Source organism: Typopeltis vanoorti, chromosome 15 (assembly GCF_054136105.1).
Source record: "Typopeltis vanoorti isolate ZY-2024b chromosome 15, IOZ_Tvanoo_1.0, whole genome shotgun sequence".
Taxonomy (NCBI): Eukaryota; Metazoa; Arthropoda; class Arachnida; order Uropygi; family Thelyphonidae; genus Typopeltis; species Typopeltis vanoorti.
The window spans coordinates 56,086,786-56,105,002 of record NC_143563.1 but is presented as its reverse complement, the minus strand read 5'-3'; the positions used below and the strand labels follow the sequence as shown (position 1 = coordinate 56,105,002).

Sequence of the window (18,217 nt, the reverse complement as noted above, 5' to 3'; positions counted from 1 at the left end):
GAATTAAAATTTCTTAATTTTTACCTACGTTTATCAACATGTGAATGACATGTTATATTATCAAGTTGATTATTTTAAAGTGACAGTGGTTTCAAGCAATTTGCCGGACTGTTGTTTTGTCAATGAAAATCATATAAAATAAAAATTTGTTTTGCTTTATTCATAACATGTTAAACAAATGAAAATTGCATTTCAATTAAAAAAAAAAAGTAAGAGTATCAAAGAAAGCAAAAAATAAATAAAATAAAATAAAAAAACAAGCATATTTTACTTGCATTTCTTTAAAACCATCACTGAAAACTGAAATATTTTTTTAGTAGAAAATGCAGTAATTACAGGGCAAAATGATCTATTATATAAATTTTAAAAAAGTTGTTTGGAAATTAATGATTACAATAAAAAATATGTAAGATTTTTATAAGGAATATGACATCAGTTGAATATTCAGTGCATGATTTCTGGTACACTTCCATAACTCTGACTGTAGATGTCAATTGTTTTTGACAATTTAAAAAAGAAATAGCCAGCTGAATAAATGTATACGGAATATGAGAAAAATTAGCCAAAACACCAAACTACCAGTATACAAGACAGTGTTTAAACCAGTTTTAAACTATTATTAATATTATTTTTCGTGACACCTCCAAGGAGTCCGAAGCCTCATCGTGGAAGGACACCTACTATATCGTCTCCACTACTACACCAAACCTCTACTACCAATCACTTATATCACCGCCATCTACTGCTCACAACCACCACAGCTAGTATTTTTGTCTGTAAATTGTGTGTTCTAAAGGGCCAATTTATCTGTATGCAGGATGAAAAAACCCTGCTACCTCTGTAGGAGATCGGCTAACTCACCTTCAATTGAAAAAGTCCATATAAAGATTCCTCCCATCATGATGAGAATTGAACTTAGGCCTTTTCCAATCTAAGGGCGCAACGTACCGTCATTCTTCCAATTGCACTAGAGATGGACCTGAGAGTTGGGTTAGAAATAAAGCACTGATCAAAGACTAGAGACTACAGATATGAGGATTCTGAGAAAAATTAGGGCAGTGAATTGACTGCATCAATGGCAGAATCACATTAAAAATGAAGATATAAGAAAGGAACCTGACATTGTTAGTATTCAAGAATGTGTCAGCAGAGCTAATCTAAGGTGGTATTGGCCACTTAAATAGATCGGTTGAGGAAACATTAGCATAACAGGTGTTTGATGTCAAGATGGGAGGAGACCAAGGTCTAGGTGGATTGATTCAGTCAGAACTGTCTTAGAAGAACGAAATGTTAGATATGACAATATTAGAGTTGACAAGTAATAGACTGATTTGGAGGAAAATAATAACAGCCATTCCATTTCATTAAAATGCAATCTTTGGCTGCTGCAGTGTGTACTTATATATACACACACACACATACATACACATGCAATGCAACAGTGGTGTACACAAAAAAAGATAGGGTGAAACATTCTGGTGGATCTAAATACTCCCTTTCCATCCTCAAGGAAAATGTATACAGCTTTATGCCCACCAAAATTGACAGATGGCATGCTATGTGTCAAACATTTTGACAAACTTCTTCCTTGTAGTGAATTTTTTATTAATTGATGGCATATTGGTAGATAATAATGCAAAGGTCAAAATTCAAAAAAAAAAAAAAAAATGAATCTCACTTTTTCCCTTAGATAAATAATGCCCATTAGAGAACTTGTGTATGTGCTAATGATAATGCATGATCACAAAAAAATACTATACTTATATACTACACTCAGTTTCACTTTGAAAAAAATAAATTGTAAAAATAACATTAATAATTTTTATTTATATTGAGTTTTTACAGTGTCATAAATGTTATATATAAAAACTATAAATAATTGGTATTATTCTTAAGTCTCCATGGAGTTAGAGACTCTGCATCATATCTTCATTTAAACCACTCAATAAACCCAAAGTAAATTTTTTTATAAATCAGCTCCTTAAAAGTATAAAGATAACATTAATACATGTAGAAAAGATTTTTACCTTGGGTACACCATACGTTAAAGATACCAAGCAATTTTATAAGCTTGGTTTTAATCCATTTTCCCAAGCAAGCAAACAAGCAAGTAAACCATGTTTGTGCCTGAAAGTATTTTCAGGCCTGAGGCAACTCGTGGTAAAAGTGGAGTAAGCTCTGATCACTTGCCTTAGTATCTCCCATAATGCAAAGCATATCTCCTTGCAGACATGTATGCCACTATGCATTAAGGGAAGGGCCACTACCCAGACCGATTTCGACCTTTATTGAGGTCTCGTCAGTGGGAGCCAGACCCTGAGATGCCAAAGTTGAAGTAATGCAGAGCTTATAAAGTTTACCTACATTAGTTGCCACAAGGTGCTTTGACCTTATTAAATAAAAATCTCAGGCTGACAGAAAGATGTAGAAAGTTTTTACCTTGGGTATACTATACATTAAAGATACCAAGCCATTTTTAAGCTTGGTTTTAATAATAACAAGGAATCTAAAAGAAATTCTTCTTCTTCAGGCCTCCATGGAGTCACAAAACTCATCGTGGGAGGCCAACCATAGAAAACAAAGTCTATCGTACACTCCTTGACTATTCATGACCACTGTATGGCAATGCATTCCATGGTCCAACCACTCCTTATCCTCTTGCTCACAACTTCCTTTCGTAACTTCCAGGGATGGCCCTGGAATTTTAGCAAAAATTGTGAACACTGTAGAAAGAAACAATTCCAACCTTTGGAGCAACACATTCTAAAAAGATAATGTTTGAAGTTAACTCTGCAGATATCATGGGCGAAAAAATTGCAGCTTAGGTTGCGTGTATCCGAGAGATACATTCATTACTAGTATGCGCTGAAATGTGATAAAAAACACTGCAAATATAATACATGGTTTATTTATTTTCAGTTACAGTCTAGAAATTATTGAACAAAGGAAAAAACAACAACTAAACCAATATTATAGTGACATCAGAGTTCATGGGATCTCTCAGATACAATTTACTATCAAATATCACTTTCGCATTCGATTCTGTCATTCTCATCATCGGACTCGAGTAACATTTGCTGAATCTCAACATCTGATGGATTATCCAATCGATATATTTTTCCAGCCATTTTCAACAGTAAATAAATAAATAAAAAAACTAAACCACTACTATACTGACATCTGAGTTCGTGGTATCGCTCAGATACAATTTATGTATAGTTGTGTGATATTTGTATCTCTCAGATACAAATATCACACAACTTTACATAACACGTGTTAAACCAAAACCGACTGCATAAACAGTGTGTATTTTCACGCTTAATATATGCATGCGCAGCTAGTCATGACCTCCAAGCTATACACTGGATATGTGTAAGAATAGTTATATTAAACAATTTGCTTGTATCTGTCAGATCAGCTCTCTGCATGGTTAATATGTATTTAGGCTTAGGTGCCAGTTTACACTCATAATAAAATTTAATAACAACTACAGTGCAAACAGAAATAAAGAGCAGGTTTAATCGTTTCAGTATTGTCTGTGAAAGAGACATCTTCAGGAATGCAACGTTAAAATTGTAATAACACAACAAACAAGTCAAATAATTAAATTAGACTATATAAAAACTAGTCCTATGAGGAGCATCCTCTATGAATGCTGTTTGCTAGTCTTTGTTGTTGGCAGTTGGGGGGGGGGGGGGTGGAACAAGAATTTAGTTTTAAAGATAAATGATATCATGTGAGCTTTGATATCACCTCCTTTACACAATTGACTTTCCTTGGAATCAGTAGTAGGTTTAAAAAACCAGCCTAATCTTAATAAATATGGATGTATTAACTTCCCAAGATTTGAGAAACTTTAATTCTTAGGCCTCCCAGCCAACAACTAAGGCTAGACAATAGTAACCATACAGCTCGGGTTCCCAACATGTGGTTGCAAACCCCTAAGGGGAATCAAAAGGTGTTTTTCTGGGGGGGGGGGGGAGTACCGCAGTTATTTTTATAGGAATTTTCGCCACGAAGGTTTTCAATCACTTATCTCAATATGGCCTACACTGCAATATTATACTACTAGTGGTAATGACTGATTTTTGATAAAATTTTGATGAAATCAAGTTGCTCCTAGAAGTGCAAGGGAAACATGACCTTGTACTTTAATGATGAAGCCTGGAAGAAAAGAGCTACTTACTAATACACAGTGTTCACCTACGAACCAGAACACTAGATAATTCTCATTATTCTCCCAATGCTCAGGACTTTTCCTTAACCAACTCCAAATATGCTGCAGATGTTCTCTTTCCAGCAAGTCACTATGTAGCTTGCTTTGCCTTTGAACTTCAAAATTAATTGACAGAGAAACCGTCCCGATGGAAGTGAGCTTCACTAGTCCATTCACATTCTTCATTCACAGCAAATGTTCCATGGTTAGCCGTTGTCCAGTTCAGTCTGAGCATGAACCTGCAGGGCAAATGTTTCTCATGCACCTTAGTCAAGATTAACCACCTTACCGGCCATTATGGATCAAATACGCATCCTCATACGCTTCGTATCCATGATAACCTTGACGTCTTGGCCAGTAGCGTGGTTAAGCAACTGCTGAATGTAGGAAATCTTGTACAGATAGCAGTGTAGAATTTGTCTTACGACTTTGTGAGTTGTGCTTATGGGTTTGTCTAAAGACCATGCAATATGCCGCAGCTTCTTATGACATTTGCCCTCCTTTCTTTCTCTAACAGTGTGGATACTTCCTGCACTGTGTTGTTCAATGGACTTCCATCCTCTTCCAGGTTTGACACCTTAGGAACCTGTCTTCTCAAATTTCCAGATCATTTTTTTTTTTCAGATCTTATTCATTGAAGAATTCTTTCAAAATATATCTTGAAATATATATATATATATTGATCTTTACAAAAGACATTTAGTTGCAGTATTATTCCTAAGCTATTTTGATCTTTGTTTTGATCCCTTGTTTTGAGTTTATCGTTACCCAACAAGTAAGTTACTTTTGAAAGGAGTTTGCATTTTAAGCTGCTAAATGTTACCTGCCATTTTTCAGACTAATGAAATATCCTGCTTAAGTTGGTCTGAAGCAATAGCTCTTGCTCTTCGTCATTAACTACTCTTCCCACTAGGATGTCACTGCACATTTAGACATTAAAATTTTAATCCATGATCAATAACAACTGATAAAAATTAAGAAATGACCCAATACAGGGTCTCAACCAGTTCACAAAGCCCAAGCGAAGAAATAAATAACCATTCATAACCATGATAAGTGTGCTGACTTCATGGAGGGTGTAATCAGCGCCGGTGCCTAGTCTTTTTCTTGTGTGTGCGATTAATGTTCGGCACCTTTCCAAAAAAGTTTTTTTTGAATAAAGTGTGACTAAAACAAACAGGAAATGAAAAACAAATGAAAATCGCTTTACAGTATAAAGTTACCTGCGGATTAGTTCTGCTTATACAAATTTTTTTTACACGGAACTCAACAATTAACCATAAGATGATTTATGATACATCAAAAAATAAAGAAGAACTATTTTAGGTATATTTTCATAAATTTTAATCAAAAATTACAGTGATATAATCGGGTCCAGGATAATTTCAGAATTTATTTGTTCGTTTCCGGGAAGATCTGAAGGGGCCCGATCGGAAGACGACGTACATTCATAATTGTATGTACCATTCTTTACCATTCGTTGTTCATTTAAACTCTTATCTGATATTTTTTGACATATTTTAGGCGCCTTTTCTTCTGCGGTGCATGTATATATTGCACATGCCACCAGCCGGGCATGGGTGTAATAATAATAATGATAATATTATCACTAGTCCTGCATTATCTCCCCAAACCCTCTGACTACTCCAGGGTCTTATCCTAAATGCACAGATAAGACAAGCACATGAAACAATGTCAAATGCCTTACTAAAATCCAAATATTAGTTGTCAAAACTATTTCCTGCCATGAAAGAGGCTTAATGGAAATTGCATCTTCATACGCTTCGTACCCATCATATATTTCAATGTAATATCAATGGTACTAAAATTTTAATATGCACTTCGCATCCATGATAACCTCAACATTTATAGACGTCTTGGCCGGTAGCGTGCTTAAGAACAGAATATAGAATGAATTAAACAATGGTTAATGACTCCAACATTGTCATCAGAGAGGGATACTCAAAGACAATACAAAACTCTAAAATGTCTACACAGCCAAAACAAAAGACTTAAAAATTATTATACTAAACATCCAAAATCCTAAACCAGATGCCCTCTATGGGCATAGGGCATCTGGTTTAGGATTTTGGAAGTAGGAATAGGTAGCCTTGGTTGTGAGTGGAAGATCATAGTTTCCCTTATCTTCAGGACTTTCCAAAATGAACATTCATTCAGTCAGGTTAGTTCTAAAGAGCAGCTGTTGATTATCAAAAATAAATAAATAAATAAAAATTACAATGAAAAAAATCTGTTTGTACTTAGTGTGATGGAGCTTACGAGTTTTTTGTAATTTTCCTTTTTATGTTACTCCTGCTCATGAAAGGTTGTAAACCTACAATGCCATGGTGAATTAAGAATTTTTTTGTTTCAAATTTTTTTTTTATACTTTTTAAAATTTATTTTTCACATTTGATTTTTTTAAAAATTTATTTGAATCTATGGATAGCATTCAAATCATGAATGTCCAGTTTTGTGTATCTTAAAGAACATCAGCAGAGCTTCCAGTCAGTCCATAATAGGTTAAGCTGTTGTTGTAAGGAACTCTGTATATAGATCGAATCTTTAGAGGTACCTATGGCATAATAATTAATAATGGAACACGTATAGACCACAGTAATAACTTTAATTAAATAAAGGTACAAATATTTCGTACTGAAAGTAACAGTACATCCTCAGAGTAGAACGAACAGTTAAAAGGAATGGAATACAAAGTACAGAACAGTCGTTAATAAATTTAGCTTAATCCTTTATCCAAGTGTGAGCAAACAAAGTTTGTGCGTGAAAGTATCTTCAGGACTGGGGTAAGGTAGTACAACACCGGGCAACTCGTTGCAAAGGTGGAGCAAGTTATCACTCCTATCTCAGTATCTCCTGTAATGCAAAACACATCTCCTTGCGGATATGTATAATGTTATGCATTAAGGGAAGGATCACTACCCAGACTAGTTTTCACCTTTATTGAGGTTTCTTCAGTGGGAGCCAGGCCCAAGTGGAGATACCATGCAGAAGCATTAGCAAGGTCATCTGTACCTATAGGAGTTGCCAAACGGTGTGCCACCTTTTTTATTAAATTACTCTGTATTTAGAGAAAGATGTTGAAAGTTTATTTTTCATTTGGTTAGACTATAATAAATTTAGTTTAATCCTTTATCCAAGTGTGAGCAAACAAAGTTTGTGCCTGAAAGTATTTTCAGGACTGGGGTAAGTTGGTACAACACCGGGCAACTCGTTGCAAAGGTGGAGCAAGTTAACATCACTCCTATCTCAGTATCTCCTGTAATGCAAAACACATCTCCTTGCGGATATGTATAATGTTATGCATTAAGGGAAGGATCACTACCCAGACTAGTTTTCACCTTTATTGAGGTTTCTTCAGTGGGAGCCAGGCCCAAGTGGAGATACCAGGCAGAAGCATTAGCAAGGTCATCTGTACCTATAGGAGTTGCCAAACGGTGTGCCACCTTTTTTATTAAATTACTCTGGATTTAGAGAAAGATGTTGAAAGTTTATTTTTCACTTGGTTAGACTATAATAAATTTAGTTTAATCCTTTATCCAAGTGTGAGCAAACAAAGTTTGTGCCTGAAAGTATTTTCAGGACTGGGGTAAGTTGGTACAACACTGGTCAACTCGTTGCAAAGGTGGAGCAAGCTAACATCACTCCTATCTCAGTATCTCCCATAATGCAAAACACACTTCCTTGTGGATATGTATAATATTATGCATTAAGGGAAGGGCCACTACCCAGACTAGTTTCGACCTTTATTGAGGTCTCTTCAGTGGGAGCCAGGCCGAAGTGGAGATACCAGGCAGAAGCATTAGCAAGGTCATCTCTACCTATGAAGATACTTTCAGCCACAAACTTTGTTTGCTCACACTTGGATAAAGGATTAAACTAAATTTATTATAGTCTAACCAAGTGAAAAATAAACTTTCAACATCTTTCTCTAAATCCAGGGTAATTTAATAAAAAGGTGGCACACCATTTGGCAACTCCTATAGGTACAGATGACCTTGCTAATGCTTCTGCCTGGTATCTCCACTTGGGCCTGGCTCCCACTGAGGAGACCTCAATAAAGGTTGAAACTAGTCTGGGTAGTGGCCTGTCTCTTGATGCATAACATTATACATATCTGCAAGGAGATGTGTTTTGCATTATGGGAGATACTGAGATAGGAGTGATGTTAGCTTGCTCCACCTTTGCAACGAGTTGCCCAGTGCTGTACTACCTTACCCCAGTCCTGAAGATGTCTAACCAAGTGAAAAATAAACTTTCAACAGAACAGTCGGTGGATCACCAATTAAATTTTTGCCACGTGCCAGAAGATTAATTACTAAAATAATATTAAATAATTCTTTAAAGATAATTATTTCATTGATGGTTACATAAAATAAGAGTCTCCCAAACGTTTGGGAGAGAGAGACAGTCATTTCGATTTAAATTCGGCCGATGTAATATATGAACTTATGAATACGGAGAGGAACTGAACTTTGGGAAGAAAATACAAGTATATGGAAGTTTTTTCACTTGGCTACTCTACCAATCAGGTGCTTGGATAAAGGATTAAACCAAATACATAATTGGTAGAGTAGCCAAGTGAAAAAAACTTCCATATACTTGTATTTGGGATTAATACAAGTTTAATTCCATATACTTGTAGATGGGATTAATGCAGATTTCCAAACTTTAGCAATATGACATGAAGTCAGCTGCCTCTATATATAAATAGTCAACAGTTAAGCAAACTGTTGACTAAGCAGAACAGGCTAATGAGCAGTTTGGAAATCTGCATTAATCCCATCAGAAACTTATTCTTGATAAGTACTAAGTCCAGTATATTCCCTCTTCTTATGTTTTCCATGCTAATGCAAAACATTAGATTCAGAACAAGCCTATTACAATCCATCTCAAAATTCTCAATCAATAATTAGACATTTATTTTTGCTAGCCCATTTGAACTGTTTAAAATCAAAATCATTGTAATCAGGATTGTTAGTTGCCTAGTAACAAACTCATACCCTTGAAGTTCAATATTTTATCAAACAGAAGTAATACTGGGATCAGAATTATCATTAAGTAGAAATTTCTATACTGAATCTAGCATTTAAAAAAAAAAAAACTAATATGCAATTTAACTCCGTCTCCTCATTTTTTCACTTCTCCATCCTGTGTAGAAGTTTCATATTCAGAGTCCTGAATATCATGACAGACATCTCTGTGCTAGATTAATTACAACTGGATTCGTGCTGCTAGTCATTAATTCAAAAGCAATAGCAGAGATAGTACTTAATTTTGAATAACTAGCTTTATTAAACATTCATTTACAATAGGTTCCCCATTGTTTTTGGGTCTATGATTCTTGATTAAGCTAGCTGGCATTTTATTTACACATCCTCGCACTTGCTCTCTCTCCTCTGTAGCACAATTGGAAGGACGAAAGTACTTCACGCCGTTTAATGGAAAAGGCCTAAGTTCGATTCTCGTCATCACAAGAGGAATCTTTATATGGATTTTTTTTCAATTGAAGGCGAGTTAACCAATCTCTTACACAGGTAGCAGGGTTTTTTCTCCTTCCTGCAAACTCTCCCACATACAGACAAATCAGCGCCATAAGTACACATGCAATTTACAGGGAAAAAAAATTGATGATGATAGTATTAGCAGTTCTGTGTAGTTGGTGGATTAAGTGATAGAGACGGAGAGTTGTAGAGCACTCTGCTCTCCCTTGAGTCTTCGACTCCTTGGAGGTGACATGAAATAATAACAGAAGTATTTATTCTACTTTCCAATGCTCTTGATCCTTTTCTACTCAAATACACTTTACCACTAATAAACAGATCCCTTCCAAAAAAATAATAAACTCCATCTTTGCAGCTGTATTTTCTAATCTTGGAATTAACAGTGTAACTGAGATTTTATCCCTCCTACCATATCCAAGCTGAAAATACAGAATAAGTTTCATATACAAATTAAGCTCTTCTCTTCTTAAAGTGATTATTATAGCCAATTCATCAATTGATTCATTTGTTTTTTTGTTGGCAAAATAGCAGGTTGAAGTAATATTTTCATATACGAGTAGCCAAAAGGTGTCACACCTTATTATTAAATACTCTGGATTAGAGATAGTTGTTGAAAGTTTTTTCACTTGGTTATACTATAAATTAAAGATGCCAAGAAATTATATACTTGTCCTTTCTTTTAAGCTTACACGGTGATCCGAATGCATTTTTGAAAATTATGGAGACAACTACCGTGTTTGAATAAAAACTTTAGTTTAATATAACTAAAATCTACATTCGACGTTTCGACCTTTATGTCAAGGTCATCTTCTGGAGCATACAACTATACATAGAAAACAAGATACACTACAATCAAACTGGTTAGTTAAAGACGTAGCGGTTGGTCAGTGTTTTAATTATTTTTTTTTTCCACCAGAGATCAGCCCAACAATTGTTGTAGCGGTTGGTCAGTGTCTTTAATAAACCAGTTTGATTGTAGTGTAGCTTGTTTTCTGTGTATAGTTATATGCTCCAGAAGATGACCTTGGCATAAAGGTCGAAACGTTGAATGTAGATTTTAGTTATATTAAACTAAAGTTTTTATTCAAGCACGGTATGTCTCCATAATTTTCAAAAATGCAAATTATACTTTATCCAAGTGTAAGCAAACAAATTTTGCGCCCTGAAGTATTTTCAGGACTGGGACAATTGGTATATAGAAGCTAATGACTTCACAGCACTGGCCTTAGTATCCCATAATGCAAAGCCCATATCCTTGTGGACATGTATAATGGGGTCTGGTTCCCACTGATGAAACCTCAATAAAGGTCAAAACCGGTCTGGGTAGTGACCCTTCCCATAATGCACAGCATTATACATGCCCACAAGGATATGCGCTCTGCATTATGGGATAGTAAGGCAAGTGATGTGAAGTCATTAGCTCTTATATACAAGTTGTCTCAGTCCTGAAAATACTTCAGGTGCAAACTTTGCTTACACTTGGATAAAGGATTAAACCAAGTATATAATTTCTTGGTATCTTTAATTTAACGTTATTTTAGTGGACTGACCTCTAGTGGGAAAAAAATACATCAAGGCTATACTATTTATAACATCATCCGAGAACAAATTCATATAGTTTTATTATAGCATAAGTAGCATCCTAATTTAACATGAGTTATATTAGAGTTAAGATCTGAATTACTTACAGTCCAGTTTATAATTAACTCTTATTAAAATAGCTAATTAACTATTAACTATTACTATAGTTAATTATAACTTAAACAAAAAACTTATGTGGGTAGAATATGTGCCTTTCATATTAATGAGATTTTTAGACCATCATTATTATTAAGATTAGGGTGGTTGATAAGAATTTCACAGGCCTCCTTAAATTTATGTTTTCATACCACATTTTGGTATAATGTAAACAACAGGTGCCTTTGCACTCAATTCTATTCAGGGCATGATCAGAAAGGCTGGATTTATCATAGTTATTATATTTAATGTGCCGTTTATGTTCCTTTTTTCAGATAGGAATTGAGCATCCTGTTTCGCCTATATAGGGCATATTACAGGTGCAGTGAATACAGTACACTCCGGGTGGGATAGGATAGGAAGTGGATCCTTGATTAAACTGAATAAGTTCCTTAATTTTGCAGGAGGTTTAAAGGTGGCATTAAGGTTGTATTTCTGTAGTATTCTATTTATTTTATTTGATATCCCTTTAATGTATGGAATGGTTACAGTTTTATTGTAAATGAGTTTATATTTTTAAGTGGGGTCTTGTGAAGAAATTTGTTGATAATATTTTGGCTGTAGCCATTTTTCAGAAAGGTATTGCAGATAATTTAATTCATCTTTAAGTGCCTGTTCTTCAAAGCCCGGGTTTTTAGTTTGTAATGAAACCTAGTTTTTGTGTTGGGTGGTGGTAAGAGTTTGTATGTATATATTTGCAGATGTATACTTCCAGTAAACTGTGAACAAAAGACTGCTAGAAGGAAGACGTGTTGACAGGTGTGTTCTGACTTTCAAACTCAACTGTGAATTTTATACGTTTGTGTTGTGTGTTTGGATGGCTGAGGAAAGTGTCTAATATCTGGCAGTAATGAGACCAGATAGAAAAAACATCATAAACATATCTAAGCCAGACTTTGGGTTTAAAAGTAAAGAAATCTAGAGCAGGTTGATCAAAAACTTGCATATAAAAGTTAGCAATTTTGGGAGGAGGAGGGGTAATGATGAGCCCATGGCTGTGCCTTCTTTTTATAGGTAGAAAGTGTTGCCAAACAAAATAGCCAAAGCATTGTAAATGTGCAAGGAACGCTGTGATATCGGGTGAGAATTTATTATTATTATTTGACACCTCCAGGGAGTCCAAAGACTCATCGAGGGAGGGCACCTGCTCGACAACTCTGTCTCAACCACTCAATCCACCAACGGATCGCAACTACACCAATACCATCTACCGCCACTAGTATTTCCACAGACAACATAAACATCCATGCCCATGGCGGGATTCGAACCTGCAGCCTTTTGGCTGGAGAGTGGATACACTAATCACTCGGCCAGCCAGGCTGGCCGATGTGTCCTGTAAAAGAAGAATTGTGCTACTGATTGGGATATTTGTGAAAGAGCACAGACGTCAAAACTGACTAATAAATCACATTTTTCCAATGTGGTGTCTTTAATTATGTTTACAAAGTGTTGTGTGCTTAGATGTGTTTTTTTTCCACTAGAGGTCAAGGCCAGTAGAATAACAGTTGATCAAATCATTGTCTCTTTGGCATACTGTTTGAAATGTAATATAGCTTGTCTCTCTGTGTGTGTACACACACACACATCAACAATGGGCAAACTGCGGCTCGCGAGTCACATGTGGCTGCCAAAGCTACTCTGTGCGGCTCCTGAGGCAATATTGGTTTTCATTGCCATCTTTCCTAAGCTATTATATTAATAATCTATAGTAGTATAGTATGTACCAATGTTAGAATATTTTATTTCGTAAATGCTTTGAAGTTAAGTAAAAACGGATATTTTGAAACTAAATTTTTAGCCGGTACTGGTCAAAAGGGTTGTTAACGTGCATGTAATTATCGTATTTGGTTGGTAAAAAGTGTTTCGACATTTGATGGCCTGTGTCACTCCCACCAAAATTAGTTTCAAAAGTGACTACTATGATCGCTGCATTACCCACTGCCTCCATTGTCTGGACTATGCATCACCACTCTTCATGCAGTACACACAAGTTACGTGCTTGTGATGGAACATAACTAGTGTAATGTAGTATAGACAAGTACTTTTCTGATTAATAAATACTTGAGATTGATTTTAATGAAAGTTATAAAACCCTTGTTTAAAATGACTGAGCAACAGAAGAGTATAAAACGGAAATATGAACAAGAAAAGAGAGTGTTTAACCAACAATGGGAGGGCGATTTTGCTTTTACTGTTAAGGATGAAAAGGCTCTTGAACATTCAAAAATGTATGAAAAGTTATATATGGCTCTTATTACCGAAGAACTTGCCCACAACTGGTGTGTGCTACAGTGATGACATTAATGAATGTTGAAACGTTGAGAAATTGAAGTAATTAATTAATTCTAGCATGGTTGTAATCTCCATGATTTGTCTGAAATGAATGCTGATCACCATGCAGCATTAAAGGAAAAGATTATTATACCTACTCGTTAGTGTCATTCTCATTATACAGGGTGTTCGGGATAAATTTGACAGTTTCGTAAGGAAAAAGAAAATCTTCTTTGTATCTATTAAATTTAATGAATTGACAAAAAAACATTACAGGCAGAGTTAATTACAATACTATCAACAAGATTTACTCAAAATAACCACCATTAGCATCGATCACAGCTTCAATTCTGCTTCGGAACCTCGAACAAGCTGATGCTACAGTCTCCCTGGGAAGGGCCGCAAAACTGTTTTAATTTTATCCATTAACTGGGCTTTTGTATTACTGGAAGTGCGATTGGTGTCTTTTTCAACTGCGCCCCATACAAAATAATCCATGGGGTTAAGGTCTGGGGAGTTTGGAGGCCAAACATTTGGACTGGTGAAGTCGTAGAAATTTTCAGACAACCATTTTTGACTTTTCCCAGAGGTGTGGCAAGGGGCCGAATCCTGCTGCCATACATACGGCCTACCATTGGCTACCCTTGTTATCCAGGGCTTGACTACAGTTAGCAACTCCACGAACAAAGCCCGAATTCCAATGCCAGGGTTCTTCAACACCTGTTCCTGCAGATTTGCGAGGAATTCTGCTGTACGAACGCAATCAGATCGTCTGCTAGGGATCTTTCTTCTTGCTACATCCTCGTAGTCACCATTGCAAGTCTCTAGTTCATGCCTGATTGTTTTTACTGTATTCAGGGAGCATTGGGCAGCAGTCGTAATATCCTTATTTTGATGGCGGGCACGAATCATCATGATACAAGTTATTCTCTTCCATGATTCAGGTGGGTTCCAGCTATCCATCCTTTCTGACATCTTGTATATGAACGAAGAAGGGTCCAAACTTTTAAATGAAGAGAAATGTGTGTTAATACATGTAACTTACGGAAAAATATAATGAATTATAAATATGTCAAATTTATCCCAAACACCCTGTAAGTCTTTGCCTGATTACAGCTAATGCATGGTACACAACTTCACAACATTCGTGTTTAGGATGAATCAATTTAGTTTCTTTTGTGAGAATTTTTTCTGCATTTGGACAGCTTTGTTAAGCATTTTTACGTATTTTTGCGGTTATTTTAAATCCTGATGAAGCCAACAGTTTTAGTGTAGTGAAAATAGTCAGCTGCTAGTTTCTAAATAAATGACTAATAATAACAAATCTGTTGTATTCCTAAGTTTTAGCATAAAAATCTCACAAATATGACGTCTACAGAGCTAAACAGATACTTTCTGCCCCCATAATACAACATTCCATTCCATCTTCTATTCCAAGTGCTTGACTTTATACTTTGCAACAATGAACAGATACCCCATTCACCTGCACAAATTACTAACCTGCTCAAACCCTTTTGTAACAAGATCAACACTTCCTGAAATTGCTCTTCCCAATTTAGAGCATCATCAAACAAACACATATCTCCTCTCTAACTCTGTATTATATCACTGATATACAGATTAAACAAAAGCGATCCAAGAACAAAACCTTATGGTAACTTGCTTATCTGTGGCGTTCTATTAAATGCCTATGAAAAAATCTAAAAATTATCATATAAGCATCTCCTCTGCAAGATATATCTGTCACTTAATTATAAAATGTTATATGGCTCCTAACAGAAGACTTCCCTTCTCTAGAAAATTTTTTATTTTCATTAATTGAAGTCTAATCATATCTGACAGTTTCCTTATTACTACACTGGATATATAAACCAGTCTATAGTTTTGACACAAATGACTTGGATTCTCCCTTAGGAAGTGGCACTATTTTTTGTCCTTCCACTTTTCTGGGATGGACTGTTCTGCAGCCAGATACTTTCTGAATAACCAGGTCGATGGCACGGTTAGCTCTTTGCACATTTCTTTAATATACGTGTAGTGACATTCCATCTAGTTCAACAGCCATATGAACATCAATGTTTAAAATTTTTAAACAGTTGAGATTCCTAAAACATTTGATATCTCCTCTACTTTTCCAGTATTATGCCACACCAACTCCCTAACTTGAAATGGACTGACAAAATATTCAGTGAATATTTCTTCTGTAGCTTCAGCAGACGTAACCCACATGCCATTCCCAACAACTAAAGTCAGTTCTTATATTTTTTTTTCTTCTAGTCATAACTGTAGAATTCTTTAGGGAATTTCATTTTGCTACCTCATCCAATATCTATTCACATGCCAGTTCCTTCTTCCTCACTAAACTTCACACATTTAAAGTATTAGAATCATTGACTGATTAATGATAAAATACTTTAAAAATTTATAAAATGTTGTAAGGACTGGTATGAGATAGGTTTACATAATATTTGGACTACTTTTTATAGGCAATGAGTGGATTATGAAAAAGGTTATAAGTCAGAAGAGAAGAATCTTACAAGACAGCTGGAAGATCTAAATTATGACAGTTCTAATCATCAAAACGTCTATATAATTTTGCTTATTATTGCAAACATTTCAACCAGAAACTAACTGGCTATTATCAATGCATTAGCATAATCACAAGGAAGCTAGAACAAACAATGTTAATCCTATTAACAGAACTGAGCCACATGACACTGTTGCCACCATATGGGTGGTTGCAAAATAAAAGAATTGAAGACAAGATTAAAATTAAATGATTTTTATATATTGGTGAAAAAAAAGAAAAAAAAGGTACGATAGGTTAAGCAAATTGAGAAGTACTGTGAAAAATAGCTAAAAGTTGGACTTAAAGAATATAAATAAAACAATAATTCACAAACTGAATAGCAAATGCTAGAAAAAACATACTTAAGAATTGTACATACCTGGGAGCTCAAGTTGATGAAGGTGAAATAGAAGGGATATAACACAAAGACTGGTGAAACAAATACTGCTTTCAGTAGATTGAATATATGTAATCATTCAAATATCACAATAAAATCAAAATAAAGATCTTCATTAGTAATGCAAATGCCTTATTAGTATATTCATAAGAAAAATGTAGTGACAAAGAAGAAAGAAGTTCAAAATTAACAGTTTTCAAACAAACTTTTGCATAAAATATTAAAAACATTGTGGCCACAACATAAATTTTGAATTATATAAACATACAAAGCAAAAAGTACTTCCAAAGAAATAAAAATATGAAGTTGAAAATGAACTGAGGACAAATTCCAAGAAGGAAAAAAAAAAGGGAAAGACTAAACTAGAACTTGGCAAACAAATGACAAAAAAAGGTTGGTTGGGAGAGCTGTATAAAAGCAGAATTAGTTGCAAAAGACAGGAGAGTTATTGAAGAAGGTGGATTTTAACATTATCTACCACGAGGCATAGAGTAGGTAAGTAAGTACCACGAATACATCAGAATCATTTAAATGAATTTCAATTACAGTAGATATGCACTATAATGAGCTACAGAAAAGTCATGGCCTAAGTCCCAAATGAATTTCCTAGTAAATGTCACAATCAGCAGACAAAGAAATGACAAAAAATCTTTTATACTGATGAGAGAACAACATGTATAGCATGAACCATAAACAAAGGAAATGACAGGAAATTGTACTTGATGGCAGAACACAAAGAATTCACAGGAATGCACAAAAAAGCAATGCAGATATAAAACAGAATGAGAAGAGTATGAAATTATAAAAAATGAAAATAAATACATATTTAAATTTCAAAATGTTACACTAGTTTGAATTAATGTCATTTACGAAATTTTCATAATGAAATAAATAATAAATATGTGCAGAATATTCCATTAAAATCAATAATTCTCAGTAAGCATGGTTTTCATCGTATGAATAAATTTCAAACAGCAAGTGGAGTGTTAACTTTTAAGCTATGAATTAAAGAAATATAAACTATGCTTTTTTTTAAATTTACAGTTCTAAGAGAATATCAATTTATGTTGGATGTCTATCACTAGGTCTCTGTCTAATTAGGAAGCTTTCTTGTTCATACCAGCTGACTGATTAAGGCTGAATAATGTTGACAAATACAGACTAATTAGTTACAAAGTAAATTAAAGGAGCAATATAATTTGCCTCGTATAATCTTTTACCTAAGTGTAAGAAAACAAAGTTGGCATGTAAAGTATCGTTACAACTAAGCTATTTGTACATAGAGGCTGTTTGACTTTATACATCTATACAAATACGAAAGAAAGTATGGAGCTCATTGTGGAATACTAAGGTGACAGATATGAAATAAACAGCTGCCATATATATAAGTAGCCTAGTTGGAAAAATACTTCATGAGCTAACTTTGTTTGCTTATGCTTGGAAAAAGAACTAAAACAAGAATTTTTCTTGACTAGTATAATTTGTAATACAGACTACTGATGTTC

The 18,217-nt window shown here is 34.8% G+C and overlaps 1 protein-coding gene across 1 annotated transcript in view; it reads right to left on the bottom strand.

Moving 5' to 3' along the window:
• Positions 1-18,217, bottom strand: part of LOC150098775 (uncharacterized) — a 188,166-nt gene that overhangs the window by 120,708 nt on the left and 49,241 nt on the right. The window lies entirely within an intron of this gene.